Raw genomic sequence first — 22,640 nt, 5'->3', positions numbered from 1 at the left:
ACTGTGTGGAGTCCAAACCATCATAATGCTGCACTAATGAATATTGTCACTCCTGTTGTTTTCTTTGTCGTATTTCAGCTTGGGGGATAATCATGCTTTACGTTTCCACTACAGTTCCCAAAATGCTTTGGGTGGATGTAAACCAGAGGTGCGGTTTTGCCATAGGTTCAGTGAGTTAGTTGGAGTGAGCTACAACTTGAGCCATATTTTTGAGCTTTTTCGTTCACATGCAGTCACAGTGTCCCCACTACCAGCAGCAGAACGAGCAGCTGCTGTGTGCAGACACACAACTGGCACTGGATCACTGCGAGGCCGAAGGGAACTTAGGACCAGGAGTGTTTTCGGCTGGGTTCTGCAGCCTCTGCTCCTCTGGTTGGTCAGTGGGTTTATGGAGGGTTGTTCTGGAGGGACAGCAGAGATGATGACATCATCAGGAAGTGGACTTCACACTGAATCAGATCAATATGTGTTTCAAGTGTTCACATGTCACTGAGTCATGAATCCAAGGACGAGTGTGTGATGTTTCTCTGTGCTCTAACCCTGGGGAGCCTCTTCACTGTCTGAACACCTCAGACTATGACATCCATATAGAAATCATCAGTTCTTGGTGAATCCATTGACCCTGTCACCTTCCCGTCTGCCACCGGTATCAGGTCACACTGCACTGACCTGTTGACATGGCTCTAAATCTGCAGTAAACCTACTGCTGAAGCCAGGGTGTTTGTTACATGATGCAGGTTACATGTCACATCTGTATATCCTGGTTTATTGAGTATTGGAGCAGATTTTGGATCTTCATTTGCTCTTCAAAGGCAAATTGAGGAAGAACCAGTGAAAACTAACTTGCTATTGAAAGTCCAAATGAAGTAAAGGATCTGAGTACTTCATCGACCACTGCCCAGTACCAAAGTCTTTCCTTGACATAACCAAGGATTACTTCTCTTCACACTAACCCCTTATGCCTCCTGTATATATTCACAGGTTTCTGATATTTCAGCTCTATGGGACCAGACCCCTCTCCTTTCCTGTTTCCCTTTACATCTGTAAGCTCAAGCTTTCTACAACAGACTGGAGTCTCCGGCTCGGTCACGACCTCCTCAACAGGATTCATTGTCGGTCGCTCTGTGAATAGCTTCAGCGGCATCAATCTGCTTTACAAGCCCATTCCCTAACAGAAACACCAGGTTACAGCCCCGGCTGGCCATTCATTTCACTGCCTCAGCTAATCAACAGCCATTTAGCAACAAAACAGATCCAGGCTGACCCTTTTCAGAAGCCAAGTGGTCACTGGGAGCTTTCATGTTGAGACACAAAGAGGCAGGATGGGGAGGCGGGAGGAGAGGCCGGGTGTTGTCTGTGGGCCCTTCACTCCCCTCCTCCTCGATGGGACAACAATGCGATGACCTCTGAACTTCTGCTCGGCCTCAGTGAACTCTGACTCCGATGTTTTCCACAGCTGTCAGCTCTCACAAAGCCCCACAGAGGCTGGCCGGCGAGGACGTGTCGGTGCTGCACTGGCAAATGAAAACACTGCCATTAACTCATCGCCGGATCATTGTTGGGCCCAAAATGGCTGTCACCATGACACCCAGTCAGTGGGAATGAGGCCTAATGAGCTGAAAAGCCACATCAAAGGTTTAGACAATGAGAGCGACCCTGGCAGCTCTGACATGTCCCTGTCTGTCTGGACACTGGATCTGTCCACTGACCAGTTAGTGCTGCTCACAGAAGCTTGTTTTATTATTTATACCTACTTGGCAAAGTGTCTGTATTTGATGCCCTGGGAATAAGAATGTGCTGTTGACAGTGTGTGACAACCTCCAGCTCCGTCACTGAGCTAAATGTGAGCTGGATCCCGGGTCCTTCGCAGCAGAGTGTCACAGGCTGGCTGTCCGCCTGTGGTGCTGGCTGCTGCATGTGTGGGGCCGTGCGTTCACTTGGTGTGTCCGGCGGGCTCACAGAGAGCCAGGAGTGAGGCCTGGCAGACGGAACTGATTAGAGAGGATGACCAGGCTTGGACACCATTATTATATGACATGCTCAGCTGCTGCCACAGGAGAAAGTTGGGACAGGACACCGTCATCATGTGCTGTGGTGGAAATACACTCAGGAAATAACTGACAGCTTTATTTTTTAACAGTGGAACGAGCTCACTGGAGGCAGGGAGCTGGACGAGAAGGTGTTCATGGTGAATATAAGGGGTTGTGTATTGCTACCAGTCCACCCATGGGGAAATTCTCATATTATTCTTAGGGTTGAGTTACACTCACACACAGTCTGTGTTAGTCTTTCAGTTTGTGTGATATTGTGAGTGTCCTTGTCTGAAATCTAGAGTGTTTAGGAAGCTTTGTTAAAAACAAAGATGTGTTCCCTCACATGGCTCCTCTCTGGGTGGATGTCTGCTATTTCCTGTTCTGATTTTCTCCATCACTTCCACATTCCCTCACTGGTAAAATCCCTAAATTCACACTTTCAGTGTCAGTGTTCTTTAAATACAGTTGCATTTCTGTTTGTTTGTCTGTCAGACCTCATTATTTTGCAACCCACCTCCTCAGCCGCCCTCCTTCTCTACTCCACCACCAGTGGAGTCGGACTTGGGATCATGTGTTACCCCCTACACTCAGGGAAGATGCTGCTCATCGTCAGTCTAATCACCAAAACCTTTCTCTGTTGCCACCTCATACTTCAGCCGATCTATCCTCACCCATCTATTGTGAGGTGGAGGTAAAAGCCAGCCGTCATAAAGAGGACAGAGAGGTACCATCACTTCTCCAACTTTTTAGACCATCTCTCCTGGAGATGATGGTGGAGAGTAACTACATTCACTCACACAGTGAACCTCCTTCATTCGGAGGCTGTGATGTCCAGTACAGCCTGTGTCTCCCTCTCTTCTGACGTGAATCACCTCCAAACCACTGATCCCCCTTTGAAATCAGCTTACTTTTGAACTCCTGGCTGCTCTATCTCCTCTGTGTGGTGCCTTTATGATGGTAACAGACCCCCCTGCTTCAGAATCTAGCAAACTAGCTCAACACGTTTCAGTAAATCTTTTGCTCATCCGGGTCTGTTCTGGTGCCTTTGTCTCTGTGCTGCCGGTCCAGGTTTGACATTGATGCTTCTGAAGTCTGTACAGCAAAGAAAAGGATGACAGCTGAGCAGGTTCAGGTTTGCCTCCGTGTGTTTGCGCCCAATTGGAGGCTTCCATCGCTGAGCGGCTGTTTGCATCGCGCCTCGGTCTCTAATGGTTACTTGGTGCCTGCAGCTCCAGAAACCTCTGATGTGCAGCAAACGTTTATGAGAGATGACAGGTGAAAATGAAAGTGCTTATACCCTCAATAGCAAAATAATCAGTGCTCCATTAGGCTCAGCTCGACCTATCTGGATAATGCTCACTCAGACGCTCCTGATTTATCTCTCGAGCTGCGTGCGACCGTTTGCTTCTGTTGTTGGGATGATTAATGCATAAAATCTACCATCTCTATGTAAATGGAAGCAGGGGTTATTGTTATTTATGTAAGCAGAAGAAAGCAGCGGTGCTGGGCAGGTGACTGCTGCAGACAGGACTGTAACTGATGAGTGTGAGTTACTGTATGCTGACAGGAACACTGGCTACTCACCGTCTTCATGCAGCCTCTAGAGGAATAACGAGGCTGAAATCAGAGAAGTCTCTATGCAGGAAGCAACGAGGTCTCACCTTTATTATCTGATCTGAGAGCAGGCAGAGGAGTTTCCATCTGCCCTCACTTTTACAGTGTCTGGTTAATGCACCTCCTAAATCTCTGAACACTGGTCAGCTGCCACAGTCCAGGTCAGACCTGCAGTTATCACCCTGTGATCATAACATTAGGCTTAATGAGGCAGCCCTGTCCTCTGAGCTAACACATACAGGCTTCCTGACAGACAACATGTTCCAGTTGAGAAACAGCAGCTACAGTAGCATGCTAATGCTAAAGGAGGCTGCAGACACAGTCAGCTCCACAGATAGAGGAGTGACCTGCATGTCCACAAACATCAGCTGACAGCACAGACACCTCCTCACACACTGAGGACTACAGCACTGCTGATGTCAACCAGAGCTCTTCCTCGGGGCACGACTAAGTGGCCCATTTACAGAGGTTAGCAGTGGGTCCCTCTCTGAAGCACACGCTTGCTGTTATACTTTTATATTAAAGCTTCTTCAGAGACACTGAGGGTGAAAACTTCATGTGAATATACAGAGAGTGATATTTAAATGTGAGCAGCAGCAGAGAGAGTTTGTTCCCAGGTGGATCTCACCTCCTCACCTGGCAGTCAGACCTCCATGTTGTTCCTAAAGCCAAAGTCTCAGCTCGACTGAAGTCTCATCCAAGGAGCTTATAGCTGTAATTAAATCATTAAATTCTTGTCTGCGCTTCACAGAGCCGGCCCAAATTGACTTCCAACCAACCTCATTTTCTATTTGAACACCAAATAATGATTTTCTGCCAGTCTAATTGCAAAGCTCAACATCTGATCAAGCCTGCATCCAGTGGGGGAATTACCATACGGGGTCGGCATTAGACCTCATTACCAACTTGAGAGCAAAATTATTACATCTTGTAATTGGATGGGGACATTTATCAGCCGAGTGTTGGCGTGGTCATCCAGTCGGTGCTCTGTAATCACATGCTCGACTGAGGCGTGCACTTTGCCAAAGTTCCCTGGAAAACAAAGAAGATCTGCCGGGTTTAACGGGTCTCTGACCAACTTAAGACACAGACACGCAGGAGAAAATAGTCTGCGTTGGTTTGTCTTTCTTCACCAGCTTGTTTAACATCCACTGTTGTTCAGAGGTCACAGGCCGATGTCACTGCTGACCTCTGACCTTGTCACTGTGTCTTTTGGTTCTAATGGTGGTTTCTTCATGTCATTTACATCAATCTGGACCTTTTTCTAAGGCAAACCATCAGTTTCTAAATGGATGTCTGCAGGGGTCTTAAATTAGCTGCAAATAGATCCAAAAACAGACAAATCTACTTTCATCACTTTGAGCCTCCTTCTCTTTGTTCTGCTGAAGCTCTGCTCTAGTGAAGCGCTCACAGCGTTTGGTCCTCTGTCCTCACCATATGTACAGGACACAGTACATTACTGTTGTACATTGGTGTTGTATTCAAAGAGCCAGATCAGAATCAGAATCAGAATCTGCTTTATTGGCCAGGTGTGTTGGACACACAAGGAATTTGACTCAGGTACATCGGCTCTCAATGTGCAAACAGCAAACCAGCACAAGGCTGTGTAATATAACAAAAATAAGCAGTATTTACAAGCAACAGAAAGTGCAAACAATGCAGAATAAGCAGTATGTACAGACAGTAGCAATGCAGACAACAAAGGAATGTTCTTTGTAATGAGATAAGTAGGGATAAAGATAGAGTAATTAAAACAGAGTACTAGAGACCTGTAGGGGTCTGTATAATATGTACAATGTATATATACACAGGTGTTGCACTGAGGTTTATTGTCCAATCATATGGTCATTGGTTAAGTGTTCATCAGAGCGTCAGCCTGGGGGAAGAAACTGTCCTTGTGCCTGGTTGTCTTGGTGCACAGTGACCTGTAATGCCGTCCAGAGGGGAGGAGTTCAAATAGATTGTATCCGGGGTGTGAGGGGTGTGCAGTGATCCTCTCTGCCCTCCTTTTGACCCGTGAGGTGTACAGGTCCTCCATGGAGGGCAGGCTCACACCAATGACCTTTTCTGCAGTCCTGACTGTCCGCTGAAGTCTGTACTTGTCCTGTTTGGTTGCTGAGCCAAACCAGTCAGTGATGGAGGTGCAGAGAACAGACTCGATGATTCCTCTGTAGAACTGTATCAGCAGCTCCTGGGGCAGGTCGAACTTCCTGAGCTGGCGCAGGAAGTACATCCTCTGCTGTGCCTTCTTGATGATGGTCCTGATGTTGGACGTCCACTTCAGGTCCTGGGAGATAGTGGAGCCCAGGAACTTGTAGGACTTTACTGCTGATACAGTGCTGTGCAGTGCAGATCTGTAGACACTTTCCCAGGAAACAGATTTTATTTCTAAATTGTTGGGCAGTGTAGTTTCCTTCATTGGGCCTGCAGACGGAGACGTTTAGGGAGGTGGAAAGTAACAAGAAAACACGCCTTAAACTGTAAAATTTTATCACGACAACCTTCAGTTTCCATCACCTGCTAAATGTCAGTGACCATGTTTGTGGACGTTGCTGTGTGTCATCAAAGGCGTGTGTCTATTAGCCATGTTTGCCGCGCGACTCTGTGGATGGTAACACCTGTCTGATCCTCTGACCTTCCATCTAGCATCACTGTTGTCAGGTCAACACTTTAATGTGTCCCATTATTTATTCATCCAAAAGCAGCACAAACTCTGGTGTTACTTTCTCCAGTCTGAACTGAAGCCTGCTGCAGGATGGCAGCGGCATCACAGGTGGTCACATCAGAATCCATGTGGTCATTTTAACATCTCCTCCTCTGCACATACGGCCTGTCATCATCATTCAGCATTGACCCATCACAGACCGGTAACAATAAACATGGAGGAGAGCGACGACAGCGACGGGGTCACTGGGGAGACCGGGACGTTTCACGTGTGGTGGACGTTTATAAAGAAGCTTCTGATCAGGCCAAACTGGGAGAAACATAACGTAACCCAGTGGTTTGGGAGGAAACCTTTTTGTGTTTTCCTCCAAATGAATGATTTGATCAGATTTCACAGAGAGATAAGAAAGATAAAGGGAACCAATGGCTAAGAAGATTAGTGCAGCTCTGCATGAGCAGAGGATCCTCTGCAGTGTGTTTGCCATGGAGGACGATGCACAGACCGATATGAGCAGCCTCTGGCTGCAGTGCATTGTAAATATTCACCGAGTAAAAGACTGATTGTATTAAATCTCACTGTGTTTGTCTGCTGCCTCTGTGGCTTCTTTGTCACTGATTCAGTGTCTTCGTCATTTTGTGAGGCTGAATAACAGAAATCTTGGGAGGAGGTTTATGTAGCTCTCAACCAACCACAGTTATGTAAATTCTGCTGGTGACAAATATCACCTGAATTCACATCTAAATAAAGGACCCCGTGTCTCTGTGGGCAGATGAAACCGTGATTTGTCGTGAACACAGTGACCTCTCGTCTTCTGCTCTGGTGAAAACATGAGACGGAGGAACAGGCCGGTTTCCTCCCGATCAGTCGCCGCTCCTCAGATTCACTCACAGTCCAATAAGCTTCCACAGGGAATCAAACAGATGACATATGGTCCCTCCATTTGTTCTGCCTTTAAGGAACTTGTCAAATGAAATTAACATCTGATGAATAATTGTTGTCAGGGAGAAAACAAATGGTTATCTAGTGATGTTGCTTTGAAGGGCTAATCTCCAGGCAGAAGCACAGACATTTGAACTGAAGTGTTAGTTACAGACTTAATAAGCATCATGGTGTTGGGCTAAATCTAGAAGGATGTTGCTCAGGTCAGGCTGTGAAAACCTTTTTCTACGAAAAGACAAGAAAATGGCCTGTGTCCCAGTAGTGTCTCTGATACTGGATCATAGTGACTAATTACTGTGTTCATCACTTTAATGCTGCAGCTGGTAAAGGTGGAGCTGATGGTAACTACCTTACATACTTATACTGTGAAGTACTTTACATCCTGCTGGGTAGCTGGTGGATTTCCCACTGGGATCAATAGAGTCTGATGGTTCTACTGGGTTTGGTTTGATTCATCTGATTCTGGTAAGGACCTGACGTTATCAGGTACATGTAGTGCAGTAAAATGTACACGGTTTGTCTCTGACATGGAGTCACAGGATGAAGGAGCAGGATGTGGAAGTAAAGTACAGATACCAAAAGATTTTACTTAAGTAACTGTGGCTAGCTGAGCGTGATTTCAGCCTTAGTTTAACTCACTTCCTGATAAATATGAGCCCTGGTTATTAAAAAGCCTTTAAGCTTCGTAATAGCCACACTTCATTTTTTAACCTCCACCATCCAGCACTTATTTCTCTGCTGTAGACCCCTGGGGACGCTCCTGTTCCCCTCCTGCCCACTAACGTCCTCCCGTCACCCTCCTCATTCGCATGTTTTCTCTGTAATTGCTTTATTTTTCCATTTCCTTGCATCTTGTCTCTCTAAATAGCTGCTCTCACCCACTTCCATCTATAAATCACAGCCTGAGATTCCCGTCTTTGTCAGTCTCATCGCCTCTGCCTCGCTGTGATAACGTCCTCATCTCAGGCTGAGGCTCAGAGATTTATAGAGCTGTGATAAGCAACAAGCTAGCCATCCCTCTCAGCCAAACAGGCTGCTCCATTTATTCCTTTATGCTTATTATGTTAGTGTGTTTTTTTTTTATTCCTCCCCCCGGAGGCCTCCACATGCTGCCAGAGCCGCAGGAAGCTCCGTCTGTGGCATTCTCTTCTATTAGATAAAGAAAGAAATGGCCCACAACGGACGTTTGGCTGTGACGGAGAGAGAAGAGGCGACTGCGTGGCTGATATTTGTGTTGGAATCTCCGAGTTCATTGTTCATGCTGTCTGATTAATGAAGAGTCAGATGGATTTATCAGCTGGACACGTGACAGGAGTGCGCTCACACACATCATTTGTCTCAGTGCAGCTCTCGTATCACCTGAGATCAAGAGCTGAGGATCAGTGAAGTACATTTACTTCAGTAAAGTACTTAGGTACTGTTTGCTGCCCTATACTCCACTTTAGAGAGAAATACTCTAGCTGTGTTTTACAGCACTACAGTGCTCAGATGTTTTACTTACAGGAGGAGTCCATGGTTTTGTGTCATTCCCCACCAACCCCGTCCAGAGACCAGCAGCACCAGTGCACGTGGTGTCCTCACCTCATGTGTGTGAGTCCAGACCCTGGTCCAGCTTATTGCTCTGGGCCGTCGACCCCCCCAAGTGCAGCGGTGTGGCTCACTGGGGGGGGGTTATTGGCAGGTTTCCTCCTCAGGAAACATGGGAGTCTGTTTCCAACACACAGCTCCACTGGCTGAGAACGGCGTCACAGTACAGACTGTGAAGCCAGAGTCGCTGATCCCTGCTCTGGCGACACTCCGCTAGCTCCTTGTGCTGCAACAAGTTGGAGCTGGACGGGCCCACGTTTTTCAGAAACGCAGCACTAACTGACACAAGACCCTTGGTTTTATGCTATAATGCAGCTTTAGTTTGGTATGAGCTCCCTCTCTGCAGTTCCACCAGAGACGTTTCTCCTCTAAACACATTATCTACATGAAAGTTGAAATCAGGACACTTTGCCTTGTTTACATTGTTGTATTGAGAGTGTTACTTCAGGAAAGGCTCAGAGTACTTCCTTCCTCCTGCTGCCACGTGTCAGGGTTATTGTCAGCCGAGCAGCATGTCCGTCAGGCCTTCAGCTCGGCTCACAGGCTGCGTAGTTAATGCTGACTGTGTTAATAGCCGTCAGTTATCGGAGCACACAGATGTCTGCTGGTGTATAAACGAGTCCTGACGGAGGCTGAGCTCAGGGAGCAGCAGCTAATGTTGCATGAAGGCAGCGTATGGCACCGCACACCCCGGCCTGTTATTTACATTTGAAAGATATATGTTGTGACGGCAGTCCAAAGACTCGGTTCCACTTATCATGTCAGCCAGGCTGCCGGTGCTCCCTCTCAGAGGGAAATTAGCCGTCATTTGATTTATAGCCTCATCCAGCCGTCGGCTTCAGGGGCAATGAGGCAGAGTCGGTTCTGAGCAGTTAACTAGCAGGTCTGAGCTGTGTTCGCTTGATGCTACAAAGGCAGGGAACACGATTAGGGAAATCACACTAATTATCATGAAAACGTGCTCCAGCGGAGGACCAGGGCGTTGTGTTTTACTCTAATTCTTCTGTCTGTAACAAAGCGGAACATTGTGCTGGGCCCTCATCGGGGTCAGGGGATGGAGCTCCAGGCCTCAGTACATCATCTCTTACTGAGATAGCAGCTCCAGATAATATGCAAATCCTCCTAAACACAAGATGTTCTGTGGTGATGTTCCCCCTCTAGGCTTGGCTTGATTAATCGCTACACTCAGAAACAAAAACCAAATGAAGCAATTGTTTGAGCTGTGACAAATTCTGATGAAATTGTGTTGTTGTAAGGACATGTAGTAAAATGAACCAGCTTTTCCTATACCACATACATACCAGTAGTCACTTGTTTCTTGAGCCAGCCACAGCCTGATCCATAGTACTTCTCTGAGTCGGTCATGCTACCTGTGCAGTTTACTTCCCTGAGCGGCCGTCACATCGGCTGTTTCCTGCTTTTGTTCCTGTCGTTGGTGCTTAGCTGTGTCACTCATCACCAGTGTTCTTGTTACCTGTCTATTCTTACTCCTGGCAGGTATTACACCTGTGACCGGTGCCTGCGTCTGGGTCCTCACATTACAAACTGTGCCATTTATTCCACCAACATTAATATTTTTCTTAAACTGCTAACAAGGTAAAACTTTAAATTCCAAGCTCCTTGAGGGCCCTCCCCATGTTGGGGCCCTGGGTATTTAGTTTAACAGTTCTCTCAGTGTGAGGCCCCTGATCAGCACAGAGTCAAGTTAAGACAGTCGATAAATTGATTTTACTCCCAGTCCAAAAAGGTCAGGGACTTGAACAGGACACACCAAGCTGTGAAGGGAGGAACCGGTGCAGGTGACATAGAGTCGGTCTTCCCCCGGGCCTCCTCCCGGTGGGACATGCCCGGAACACCTCCCTAGGAAGGCGCCCAGGAGGCATCCGAAAGAGATGCCCGAGCCACCTCAGCTGGCTCCTCTCGATGTGGAGGAGCAGCGGTTCTACTCTGAGCTCCTCCCGGGTGACCGAGCTCCTCACCCTATCTCTAAGGGTGCGCCCGGCCGCCCTGCGGAGAAAGCTCATTTTGGCCGCCTGTATCCGGGATCTTGCCCTTTCGGTCCAGGCTCGGTGGCTGGAGGAGGAGCCGACACTGATGTTTGTCAGGTGAGTGAAACAGAGCTGTGAACGTGCTGCCATGTCCTCACTCACTTCCTGTCACCAGCTTGTCTGTCTAATTACCTTGCCCCCACCCTGATGGGCAAGTAATATTTAGAGGCCTCATTACCACCTGAGTGACAGGAAGTGGAGGAGTAAATATAATCAAGATGGCCACACAGCGCTGAGCCTTTGTGGCCCATTGATCATTATCCAGCTTCTCTTCCTGCTCTGAGCTGTTACATCGATAAATTATGAATGGGTGTGTGGTTACATCCTGAGAACAGTGTGATTTTATTTGTACTGGCAGTAATAAGTGGAGGGAGTAAGGATTGTGCAGCGGCTTGTGCAGAAAGCAGAGAGAGGCAGTTAGAAGTTCATTACAGGCTGAAAACAAACAGCAGGCTGCACCGTTCAGACAGAGGGGCTGTCACACTCCACTAATGAAATGCTTGATTTGTTTGTTTTCTCTCTCGACACACCTCAAATGTCACATCCGGCCAAACACCGGCTCCCCATTAGTGGGGCTAATTAACTTTGCAACTGTCAAGCTAGCCACGGCTAACGAAAGTGACAGCGAGAAGCGCCAGAGCTGAAGGCTGCTAATAACTCAAGAGGCTAACAGTGGCTGACATCGGCCGCACTTGGAGAAAAAAGGCACGCTGCTGACATCAAATCGAGTTATCTCTCCACAGGAAAAAAATAAGTGGAAGGGGTGGAGGAGGGAGGGAGAGAGAGCAGGCAATCTCATCTTTAATGCTGGGTTATTGGCAGTGGCGGTTAGTGGCTTTGTTCCCGCTGTTTGAGCCTCCGCTGCTCTGTCACCGCCGGTAAAGAGGCCGTGAGTGACTCTCTATCTAATGATGAATAGTGGCCTGGAGAGGCAGAGGGAGATTATTCCCCAGAGAGCCCTGGGAGCCCGCCGCCATGATTTATGACATATTTATCAGTCTGCTGTCACTTGGGCCAGCAGACTGACAGAGGAGGCGGGAGGGACGACGGCAGAATTATGCAGCTATAATTGTCAATCATGGCGGAGATTGAGCACCACACGAGGGCCGCTTTCATAACAGAGATGCTTAGAGTCATGAGAACGATTCCCTGCATTATATATGTGCCTAGAGAGCCACTCCTCAAACAAGAACATTCTTCACAGGCATCCCGACTGAGGCGATCTCCTCAGCATGGGCCAGGACCAGGGCAGAGTCCCAGACCCCCACCTGTCTGCAGGTCACACCAAGAGGCCGCTGCTCCACTCAGAGCACAACCCTGAGACCATGCAGAGGTCTCAGAGGACTCGTGTTTCTGTTCACACCTACACCTTACGCTGGTGTGAAGCTCTGATCTGAGAGCAGCTGCCTGTGATTTGGCTTTAACTTCTCACTCCTTACCGATTTAACCACATTTATACAAGCTGTGATTGCAGCGTGACATCTGTCTGGGTGCCTTTCACTTACCAGAACAGCTACAGTAGGCCTGTACTTGCCACACATATGAGACGGGGGGTTAAAATGAGGAGACAGACACGTCTATGACTTCAAATCTTGTGCCACAAAACATGCGTTATTTTTTTTTGTCTGCTGTTTATTTTCATATTTACATCCTTCTGTATGTTTAATCTGATGCTTGACAAACTGCTGTTAGGAAGCTAAATGTTAAAATCCACTAGAGAGTAAACTGTTTTTGTTTGGCTGCAAAAATGAAAAACAAATCCTGCCTCAGTGATCTGTTCTCAGGTCATATAAGATGCCATCAAAAGTTGTCGATGTTAGTCTTTATAAACTGAAACTAAGCCATCGATTTCTGCAGCAGTGTGTCAGGGCGAGAGACACTGAGACAGACAGGAGAGAGAGAGGGGATCCCAGGACCTGGCAGAGTGCCTGATTAGAAGGAGAGCAGTGGAGTGTGTAAGATTTGAGTCTTATAGACTCTAGTTATTTTATCAGCTTTAGTTACTTCTCATACCTGTAGTTCCTTTTAGTTACCTTTCATAACTTTATCTTACTTGTTTATGCATATTACAGCTGTATTGATGATTGTCCAGAACTACTGAGCTTTGGTTATTTTAATGCATTTGTTTCCCTTGCTTATATATCTTACAGCTGTAATGAAGCAGAATCTGCTTACTTTGAATGCTGTAACTTCTGTGTAGAGACTAGATGGGCCTGCAACTCAGGCCACCCCATTGTTCTGTGCACCTTGATCAAGATCAGGGTGCCAGAGACACACACACACACACACACACCTGGTGTAGATCACATTCCAGCAAGGAGGTGTGAGCTCCGGCTCACCAAATGACCAATAGGATTACAATGCATGAATTGTTGTACCTTTGTTTAGTGCAGAGCAGCCCAAGAAGATAAAATGTATTGTAAGACCTTAATTCGGGGTCAGTGGATGGAACTCCTGCGGGAGCTCTGTCTCTCTGATCCCAGCACTGTAAGGCCTACCTGTGATCAGACATTCAGTAAACTTTCTGCTGATTTTAAACAGTCCTCTCCTGTCGTCACTTCTCGTGCTTCCAACAAAAGAACGGGTTAATTTCTAACAAGTGGAAAACCCATTAAACAGCGTATAAGCCTCTTAATCAAATCAATAGCCAAAGTAACTCCAAACTGATAGCTCTTATCAAAGCTCGGGTGAAGCCGCAGACTTCTCACATTTTAATTACAAGGAGAAAAACGGGCTGGGATTTAATGCAGGAAAAACAAGAAATAAAGATGTTTGCCTCTTCAGTTAGGGCGTTTAGGAGGAAAAGACAAAACAAAGAGTTATTCGTAGAGAAGACGTCCACCAGTGGAAACAAATCGTGTTCTCTCACAAAATAATCAGTGGTGTGAAAGTCAAACGGCAGAAGAGATTAGTGCTGCAAGGGAAATTAAGTTCAGGATGAATGTTTTGTTGTTTAAAGCATCAAAACAAAGAAAACCAAAAACAAGATCCTGTGAGGATTTGGTGGAACAGGTGGATTTTGTATGAGATTTAGGTGAACTAGCCCTTTAAATTAACATAGACTCTAATGTGCAGCTACTCGTGTTTCTATTGTATTTTTTATTAACACTGTGAGGACCAGTTTGAGTTTTATACCATGGGAGTGAGGACACGTTGTCTGGCCCTCACACCTTCAAGGGTCTATTTGAGGGCTCAGCTTGGTTTCAGTGTTCAGGTTAGAACCAGGTTTAGGTTAGGGTCAGGTTGTGATGGTTAATGTTAAGGTTAGGGGCTAAGGGATGCATTATGAGGGTCCTCACAAAGATAGCTGTACAAATGTGTGTATGTGGGATGAATTGGTGCTGGTGCACTGGCGAGCTGATGCACATAATTAACTCAGTGAATGTGCAGATGTTTTCTGAGGATTCACGACGCTGCAACACACACACACACACACACATACAGTCAGAGCATCTGCCTGCCTCAGCTAAGCACCTTCCTCTGCACGTAGGAGCTCAATCTTTCCCACTAGACAGCAGCAGGCGAGCGCAGCCGTTTAGTAGCAGCTGCTTCAGCGTGGCCGGTAGTCGATGGGCTGGAAAGCCCTGTGTGCTTTAATTAATTGAGGGGAGATTACACAGTCTTCCAACCATGTAGTTTGTCATCAGGACCCATTACAAATTGATATTAGATGCTTCTCCACAGTGTCAACAGCAATTTGGAGGACAGCTAAAGTTGAGAGTGTGTGAAAGTTTTGTGCTGAGGTGCCGCAGGGCAATTACAGTTGTTAGGTATTTTTAGTCAGATAGAAATTGGATAGATACTTTATGTATTAGAAATGTTTAGTGGAGATAGGATGTCTAGTTAGACTGTTAAATGCTTAGGCATGCTTATGAGTTTCTACAGGGTACATCTGGTCAAGGATAACTAGAGAGAAGAGTTGATGACTGTCAGCAGACAGGGTGTTTAATATTATGAGAGGAGTTGATGACTGTCAGCAGACAGGATGTTTAATATTATTATTATGATGTGTAGAACTGTAGCCTTAGCCATAATATGTTCTTATGACATGTTACTAGAGGTCGTGTGAGAATGTTTTTAGCTACACACCACTTAATCAACAGACACACACGTTGATTTGCTTCATGTTTTGACTACAGCTAGGGCCAGCTGCAAAGCTGGTAACAGAGACGTCTCGGTTGATGTTTCTGTGTAGTATGGGGCTAGCCCAACCGAAGGGATATAACGTATAGGCCTGGTGGGCTCAGGGTCTTTCATCTTACATCTGCCTGCGTGCAGGTTGGAGGTGCAAGATACCTGAGCGTGTAATGTTAATTTTACCTGTGATCCTTTGAATAAATCAGCATGGTTTTGTAGTTACTTGGACTGTCTCGTCTCTCAGAGTCAGTATGGTAAAAAGTACCGGGTACAACACAGTCCACATGCACACAGAATGATTGGGATTACAGACAGTCGTATTTATAGTCGGCGAATCCCAGGCAGGAGATGGACACAGGCTGAAGGAACTCACTCCAAATGTTCAGTTGCTATGCTCACAGCTCACATCAGCTTTTATGCTGATGCTCAACCACTGATCTGGCTGCATCCTACCATGAAAAATGCCAGTATTTTAACTAAATTCCAGAAATGACATTTTGTTTCAGTTTCTGTTTTAGTGACTGGGACTATCAGGGTCGTATGTCTTAAACCTTTAATGTTTTGGAATTCCTCCCTGAAAAAACAAATTCAGACACTAAAGACTTTGCATTTCAACATTACTGCAAATACTTTGCTTAAAGGAAGACGAAGACCTTTGAGCTGAAGCGAGTGGAAACTGCGGCAGATATTCACACTGTGATGAAGTGGGGCTCTCCTTGTTTCTTAAGATTTGATATGAGTTTTTGTTTTTTGACACTAAATTTAAACAGAAATGCTTTCAAAGCCAAACCTGATTTACTAACCTACTCAGCCACAATATCAGTGAATTAAACAAAAGCCCATGAGAAGCAATAAGGAACCACTAGTTTACACATCATTGTCCAGTGTGTGGAATATTATCACCTCCTGATATTGATCTAAATAATTAGTGACAGCTGAATAAACCCTGAAGTACAGACTAGGCATCGCTGCAGGCAGTCTGTCAAACTGCTCTGAATAAATGAGAGATGTTTATCTAAATATTAGACTGCACGCTTTATTATACACATGGAGCTGAAGTACTGTGACAGTACAGAACAAAAGGAGTTGAAACGACAAAGGAAGACAAAGGCAGGTAGAAGATAAAAGGATGGAGAAGAGAGAGGGAGTAAACACTTCTTTACATCTGACACATTTACTCTCTAATGAGGTGAGTGACACCTCCCCTGAACCTCAGTGATTAAAGGCGAAACAAGACGCTGATGAGATTTTAGGAAACAACATTTAGATTATACAGTGAGAGTATCTTAGATAATGTTACAGCACGTGACAGTTCGCTGAGCTGGGAACAAAGATTCCACATGTAATAAAGTCCTGCATCTAAAACTTCACTTTAGTAAAAGTACTAAAGAAGTAAGGGTTAGGGCTAACCCAAGTACAATACTAGAGTATTTATTGGGATAAGGCTGGTGGAAACCGAGCCAAGACCAAATAAACACAACAAACCCAAACAGTATTTACTTCCCAGATAAATGAAAAACAGGCCAAACACCTCAGAAAACCAAGTGTTTGGAGATTCAGGAGTCACATTTCTGCTTCTTGGTGCAAGTTCAACTCGTCTTCACACATCAAGCTCAGCATTTTTAAGACCAGTCTATCAACTGATCGCATACTGGTGCCAACCCACTGTTTAAGGCCACGTCCACGTCCCGGGCCTCAATACTCAGCTCTGACCTCGTTGTGTAGCTGCTTCCCGTCCGTGTGTATCAGCGCCGTGTGCCCAGCTCCGGTGTGAACACCACTGACCTCCTAAACTGCCACACGTGCACAGATGTACCTGAAATGTGAGCCACATGCACACAAGAATAACAACCAGGTGGTGTGTGTGACAGTCAAGTGGCCCAGTTTCCTCCTGGACCACTGGGTTACGATATGTTCCTCCCAGTTTGTCCTGATCAGAAGCTTCTCCATAAATGTCCACCACATGTGAAACGTCCTGGTCTCTCCACTGACCCCATCACTGCCGTCGCTCTCCTCCATGTTTATTGTTACCAGTCTGTGAGGGGCCGATGACGACAGGCCGTATGTGCAGAGGAGGAGACGTTAAAACGACCACATGGATTCTGAGCTGACAGTTCTGACAGCGGAGAGGAATCGGGTCTAGGAGCACATACGCAGGTGGCCCAGATCTGGTCTGAGGACACCTGGTCTGGTCTGTTAACACTGCTGTGGACACACCAGGTCTGGGTCACTGGGAGGGAAACTTGTGTTGTGCAGTGTTGTAGACAGTCCATGCCCTGCCAACATTACTTCCTGTCTCTCAGGCCTCTGCTGTGGACCATTATCTGTCTTTCTGTGACAGTCTCTATAAATTGTAGGTTGACTTCCAACAGCAGAGCTCTTCTAAACACACACAGTCTCAGGGTCGACCGTAAATAAAACATCAGTTAGAAACCAGCTTTTTTAAAATCCACTGAAGGAGAGTTTCTGTTTAAAGCGTCAGTGGAAACAGGTTTCTAATGCAGCACGGAGATAATTACAGACATGTTTATGTGTCTCAGCATCTCTGTCTTTTTCTTTAAATGCTCTCACATGCGAGGGGTGTCCTGTCATCAGATGCTGACTTGACATCTCATAGCGAGTTCTTTAAGAAGCTGTGTGACAGGCTGGACGTGGAGCGAGTCGACAGAAACACTGAGGCGGAGGTGTGTTGACAGCAGCGGCACAGTAAATAAATACCACTTGTCTCTCCTCATTGCTCGACGGAGAATAAAGCTGTGTACTTTGCCAACCTTTTCCACAGAGAAGACAATTCAGCGGGGAGCATTTTAAAGATTTCATAGTTTAATCACCTCCATTTTGAAGTTTCTTCTCCTTAATTGACACCCTCATCTCCTTTAAAACACTCCTCCATGATCCCCAAGAGGCCCAGATTAAACGTTGTTTTAGCTGCAGAGTGTCTTTGAGGAGTTTGACTGTGCTCTTAAAAGAGGATGGTAGTTTAGAAGTTAGAAAGCAAAAAGTAACCCACTGACTTCGTCTCCAAACTTGAAGAGCAAAATACTCTTTGTGATAACTCACGGAGATGACAAAATGTCTCCCTTCTCTTTGGGAGGAATTAAAATGTTCTGTCTCACATGATTTATCTCACATGATCCAAAGTCTTTTTTTCCAGATGTCACCTGCCACAACTCATTTCTGTTGCACGGCTCCGGTTGTGACAGTTCTAGATGTCTAAGCATTAAAATGTCACTTCACTTCCACTTAGTGCACCAGAGTCACCTTTTCACTCCTAAAGATACACAAGAATGCCGGGCTGCTCCACTGGTTCCCGTTAACTCATGAGCTTTCAGATAAATGGAGCTACACTGCTGAGTTTAACAGGACCCAGTGGATTCAGCCTATGCTAGTTACCTTTCATGGTGATTCTAACACAGATACAGAGGCTACGGCGCAAACATTGTGGCTACATGGATCATTACATAATTTAGGAGGATCGTAATGTTGGACATTTGCATACATGGTGGTAAAATGAAGTGTCTCAGATGTCTCAGCTAGCCTTGGCACATGAGCAGGATATATGGCCACCAGTTGTTGTGTGGAATACACACAGAATGAAAGTTCCAACCTAACAGTGTAACACAGTGTAGGTGAAGAGCAGCACAACCTGCAGCCTCCACGGTGACCACACCAGTGAACCAGCACCTCTGTGACACAGGCTGAACATCATCACCTTCATGGAGGAGGATTTAGACTGAGCTAGGTGTTCCTAATAAACTGACCACTGAGTGGAATCGTTCAGACATCTGATGCTGCTTAATGGTCTGTCTGCAGTACAAACAGGGGCCTCTTCCTCCCGCTCAACCCCAGCACTGTCCAGAAGGGGACATGCATACACAGGGAGGCCAGGCTGGAGAACATACAGCCCTCTGTGTGATGCAGGAGGCTTGGAAGTAAATGAATTGTACATCAGTGATCTGACACTGACACAAGTGTAATACTGCCATTGTATTTTACTGTTTCATCCAGAACAGGCGTCCTTGCACACAGACCCCACTGGCAGGTCCTCCTGCGCTGTCTCGTCCTCTGACACCTGTTAAGGCTGTGATCCTTGAAGAAGGTCTGATTTCCCACTCGGGTAAATAAAGATGGAGCAGTGCCCCTGCCTGCTGCGGGTCAGTCTCCCACTCTGACAGGAGCTTTCTTCGTGACAGTCCAGTCTGAGCCTCGTCACAGTCTGTCCATTAGTCAGAGCTCTGCTGATTAAACACTGTTAGCAGAGGTCAGCTGAGTCCCAGCATCATAATTAAAGAAAAACCATGTGAGGCGCTTTGCACTGCCAAACAGAGTCATGTGCTCCTGGGGACCAGCTGGCAGCACTGGGCAGGATTTACTAATCCACACTTCACTGCTCGGCAGCATCCGCCTCAGCTGAGCCAGTGTGTCCTGCAGGGTGGCTGTGGTGCTGCACAGTAAATATGAGACATTCTTGTTGATTCTTGTTCATCTGACTCTAAAGTTATCAAATATTGTGCATGTAGTGCAGTAAAAAGTCCAAATCTGAAGTAGCAGGACATGGAGACCCTCGGGTGTAAATGTACTGCATTACTCTCCACCTCTGGAGATGCCACAGACGCACACAGCTTCACTGGTAAACGTGGCTTCTGTGTCCTCAGTAAAGCTCGTATTTAATTTCTAAATTGTTGAACATCAGTGATAAAAGTCTTTAAAAATTTAGATAATTTTACTTTAATAAACAACTGTATTTGGTCCAAATGATTAATTTCAGACATCTTACAGGATTGTAAATGTTCAGACACCAGCAGTTTAGTGGTTTCTCTGGGTCCTGGCTGTCTAACTGTTCCACTGTATTAAATGTACAGTTAACTAATGTGGAGGACAAAAACATAGAGACATCATGAGCGTATGTGTATTAACATGACCAAAATATGTGTTGAAATATTTAACATCTCTTTCTTAATAATACAAGAAAATGTTTCAGAAACTGTGACCGAAGCACAAGAACGGCCCATATGAGCAGCTTCCAGTTACTAAACGTGTTGACATGCACTAATATTTGATTCGAGACTTTTGTGTGAATGGGTTGATGCTAAGTCTTTATGCTAAGCTAACCAGCTGCTGGCTGTAGCTTCCTGTTTGCTGTCACGCCCTGAGAGTGGGATCAGTCTGGACATCTGTGTCTCGGACAGAAAAGCAAGAGGAGGATTTACTGAAATGCTGAGACAGTGTCGTGCCCATGGAGCAGTTTTTCTAGAGACATTTGGTGAATATTAAATCTTCATGGTTAAAGATGTATAACACAGGCAACCCAACCAGTTTGTGCTTCAAGGACTCCTGTGAACAGTTCATGCTGGTCTGACTGATTTCTGGCTACAAACAGCAGCTCCTTCTGGACCAGGCTTGACCCTGGCTTACATGGAGCTGAGAAAACAAAGACAGATTGTAACTAGATTTCTGATTTAACCAGCAGAGACACGTGCATCTCCTTAGTTTGTTTTCTGATGTGAGACACCTGAGATGACGTGTGGAAATGAAGCCCGGCTTTCTACAGCAGGCTGTGGACGGACAGGGAGGCTCGGAGCTGAATGTGAAAGTGTTTCTGAAGAGGATAGCGCATGTTCATAGCAGCAGAGCTCACCCACACCCAGCTCACTGAGGCTGATTATCATATTGTCCTCAGCAGCTATCTCATTACTGTACATCAAACCAACACAGGCCGGAGCCAGTTCTTCTGTGTCTGACGTGTTCCCGCTCTCATTAATGATGTTCGGAGGCTTCAGCCTAGCAGTTGAAAACGTGCTACTACAATTACGCCAGCATTGAAATAACAGCCCACCAAATGGTGCTGTCAGCCCTCGGGTTTAATTGCCTTGGCACCGGTGCCAACTATAATCACCTGCCACAGCAAACAACAGCTGCATCTGTTTACACGTCTGTCACACAAGCAACTGGGGGGGAGTGGACAGCATGACCCCAGACACAGAAGGTCACATGTCCTCCTGCTGTGGAAGTCAGTGGCTCTATGGGAGGGGACTGACTCAGGACCTCTGTAGGTTTCTGCTGATAGCCACAGTGTCTGGACACAAACAGCAACTCTGGGACTTTTTAAAGATTGCTTGTATTATTTATTTATTAACCACTGGCGGGTGAATCTGTAAAGTGCTTTGTCCAGGGAAGGTAGAAAAGTGCTGCAGTATCAGTGCGGTCCATTTAACTTTATACCAGCTAGCACATTTTCCTAAGGGCTACAGCTGGTGGCAGGTGAGAGGACACCACCCAGCGCCCAGCAGGGCCGAGTCTCCAGAGTGGTGTCAGGTCTCCTCTGTCGGAAGAGGAAACCTCCTCCTTCCAGACCAGATCCCCTCATTGTGTCCGACCCGCTGTGTCCGACCCACTGTGTCGTCCTCATGAAGCCATTCAGTGACCTAGAGCTGCAGCCATGAGTCAGTTCACTGGTAGAAAATGAATCAGCAGCTATTTAGAAGCAACAGTCACCGACATGTTCTGGTTCCACCTTCTTTAATGTGAGGAGCTGATGCTTTTCTTTGTCAGACATGAGAATCAGCTGAGTCTCTGTGGATCTGCTGGTTGGACACAACAAGACGTGTGGAGACGCCACCTTTGGTTCTGGAGAGTCACAGTGGGACTTTTTCCCAGTGTCTGACATTCTGGGGGTAAACAGATCATTTGGATCATCAGGACAATGATCAGGTGATTGATCAGTGGCCCTGCTGTTAAAATGACTGTTGTGGTGTTGGATCTAGTTTTCACTCCTGTGTCCTGTCCAGCTGCAAAACTGAAGTGTGTCTTCAACACAGTTGGAGCAACACGAGACTCTCTGCTTACTGTAAGTTACAGAACACACACACACACACACACACACACACACACCCGCCCTGCCTCGCCCTCCTGCTCTGACCCCCTGCTCATCCACCAGAAGTGGCCTCTGACAGGAGCAGCTGGTCCCCCCTCCCAACTCACCAGATTGATGAAATTTTCATAGCCTCCTATCCCCAAGTCATACAGTAGTTCACCTTCAACATACTTAATGAGCAGCCCAGGAGATCCTTGAACAGACACCGTGCTGAGTGTGGGCCAAGCTGGAGCAATGTCACACTGGACTCAGTGGATGTGTCTGTTATAAGGCTCTGCAGCACAGACAGGCCATCGAGACATCGGAGGGACGTCACTGGCATGTCCGCGTTTGACCATTATAATCCAGCTAACACGCTGATGGTTAGCACAGCTGAGTCCAGCTGAGGCTGGGGGGGCAGTAAGGTGATGGACACATTAGGATGTTAACTAGGTAATCAGCAGAGTCATTACAGTTCCTCCTGCATGTGTGAAGCACATTTCATCCCAATCACCCAGGAGCTGTTGAGATATTTCAGTGTGGAAACTCAGACAGCTGCAGGCATACAACATGTATTTAACCTCTGTACAGCTTTGTAGGTGTGTGTGTGTGTGTGTGTGTGCCCCGTGATGGATGGGACTACAGGTGCAAATTTGCCGCTGAGCTAATCCCAGTACATTTACACAGATGTTGCTAAAATGTGTTGATTAATGTGCACTGTCCCGAGTAAATAAACACGGTGCTCAGTGCCTGTGGGTCAGGAG

At 46.4% G+C, this 22,640-nt stretch overlaps 1 protein-coding gene across 5 annotated transcripts in view; it reads left to right on the top strand.

Annotated features, from left to right (window-relative positions):
- Positions 1–22,640, top strand: part of LOC109969087 (uncharacterized) — a 79,473-nt gene that overhangs the window by 53,952 nt on the left and 2,881 nt on the right. The gene's annotated exons all lie outside the window — the stretch shown is intronic.

This window comes from Monopterus albus, unplaced genomic scaffold (assembly GCF_001952655.1).
Source record: "Monopterus albus unplaced genomic scaffold, M_albus_1.0 scaffold170.1, whole genome shotgun sequence".
NCBI lineage: Eukaryota > Metazoa > Chordata > Actinopteri > Synbranchiformes > Synbranchidae > Monopterus > Monopterus albus.
This window is presented reverse-complemented; position numbering and strand designations above follow the sequence as displayed.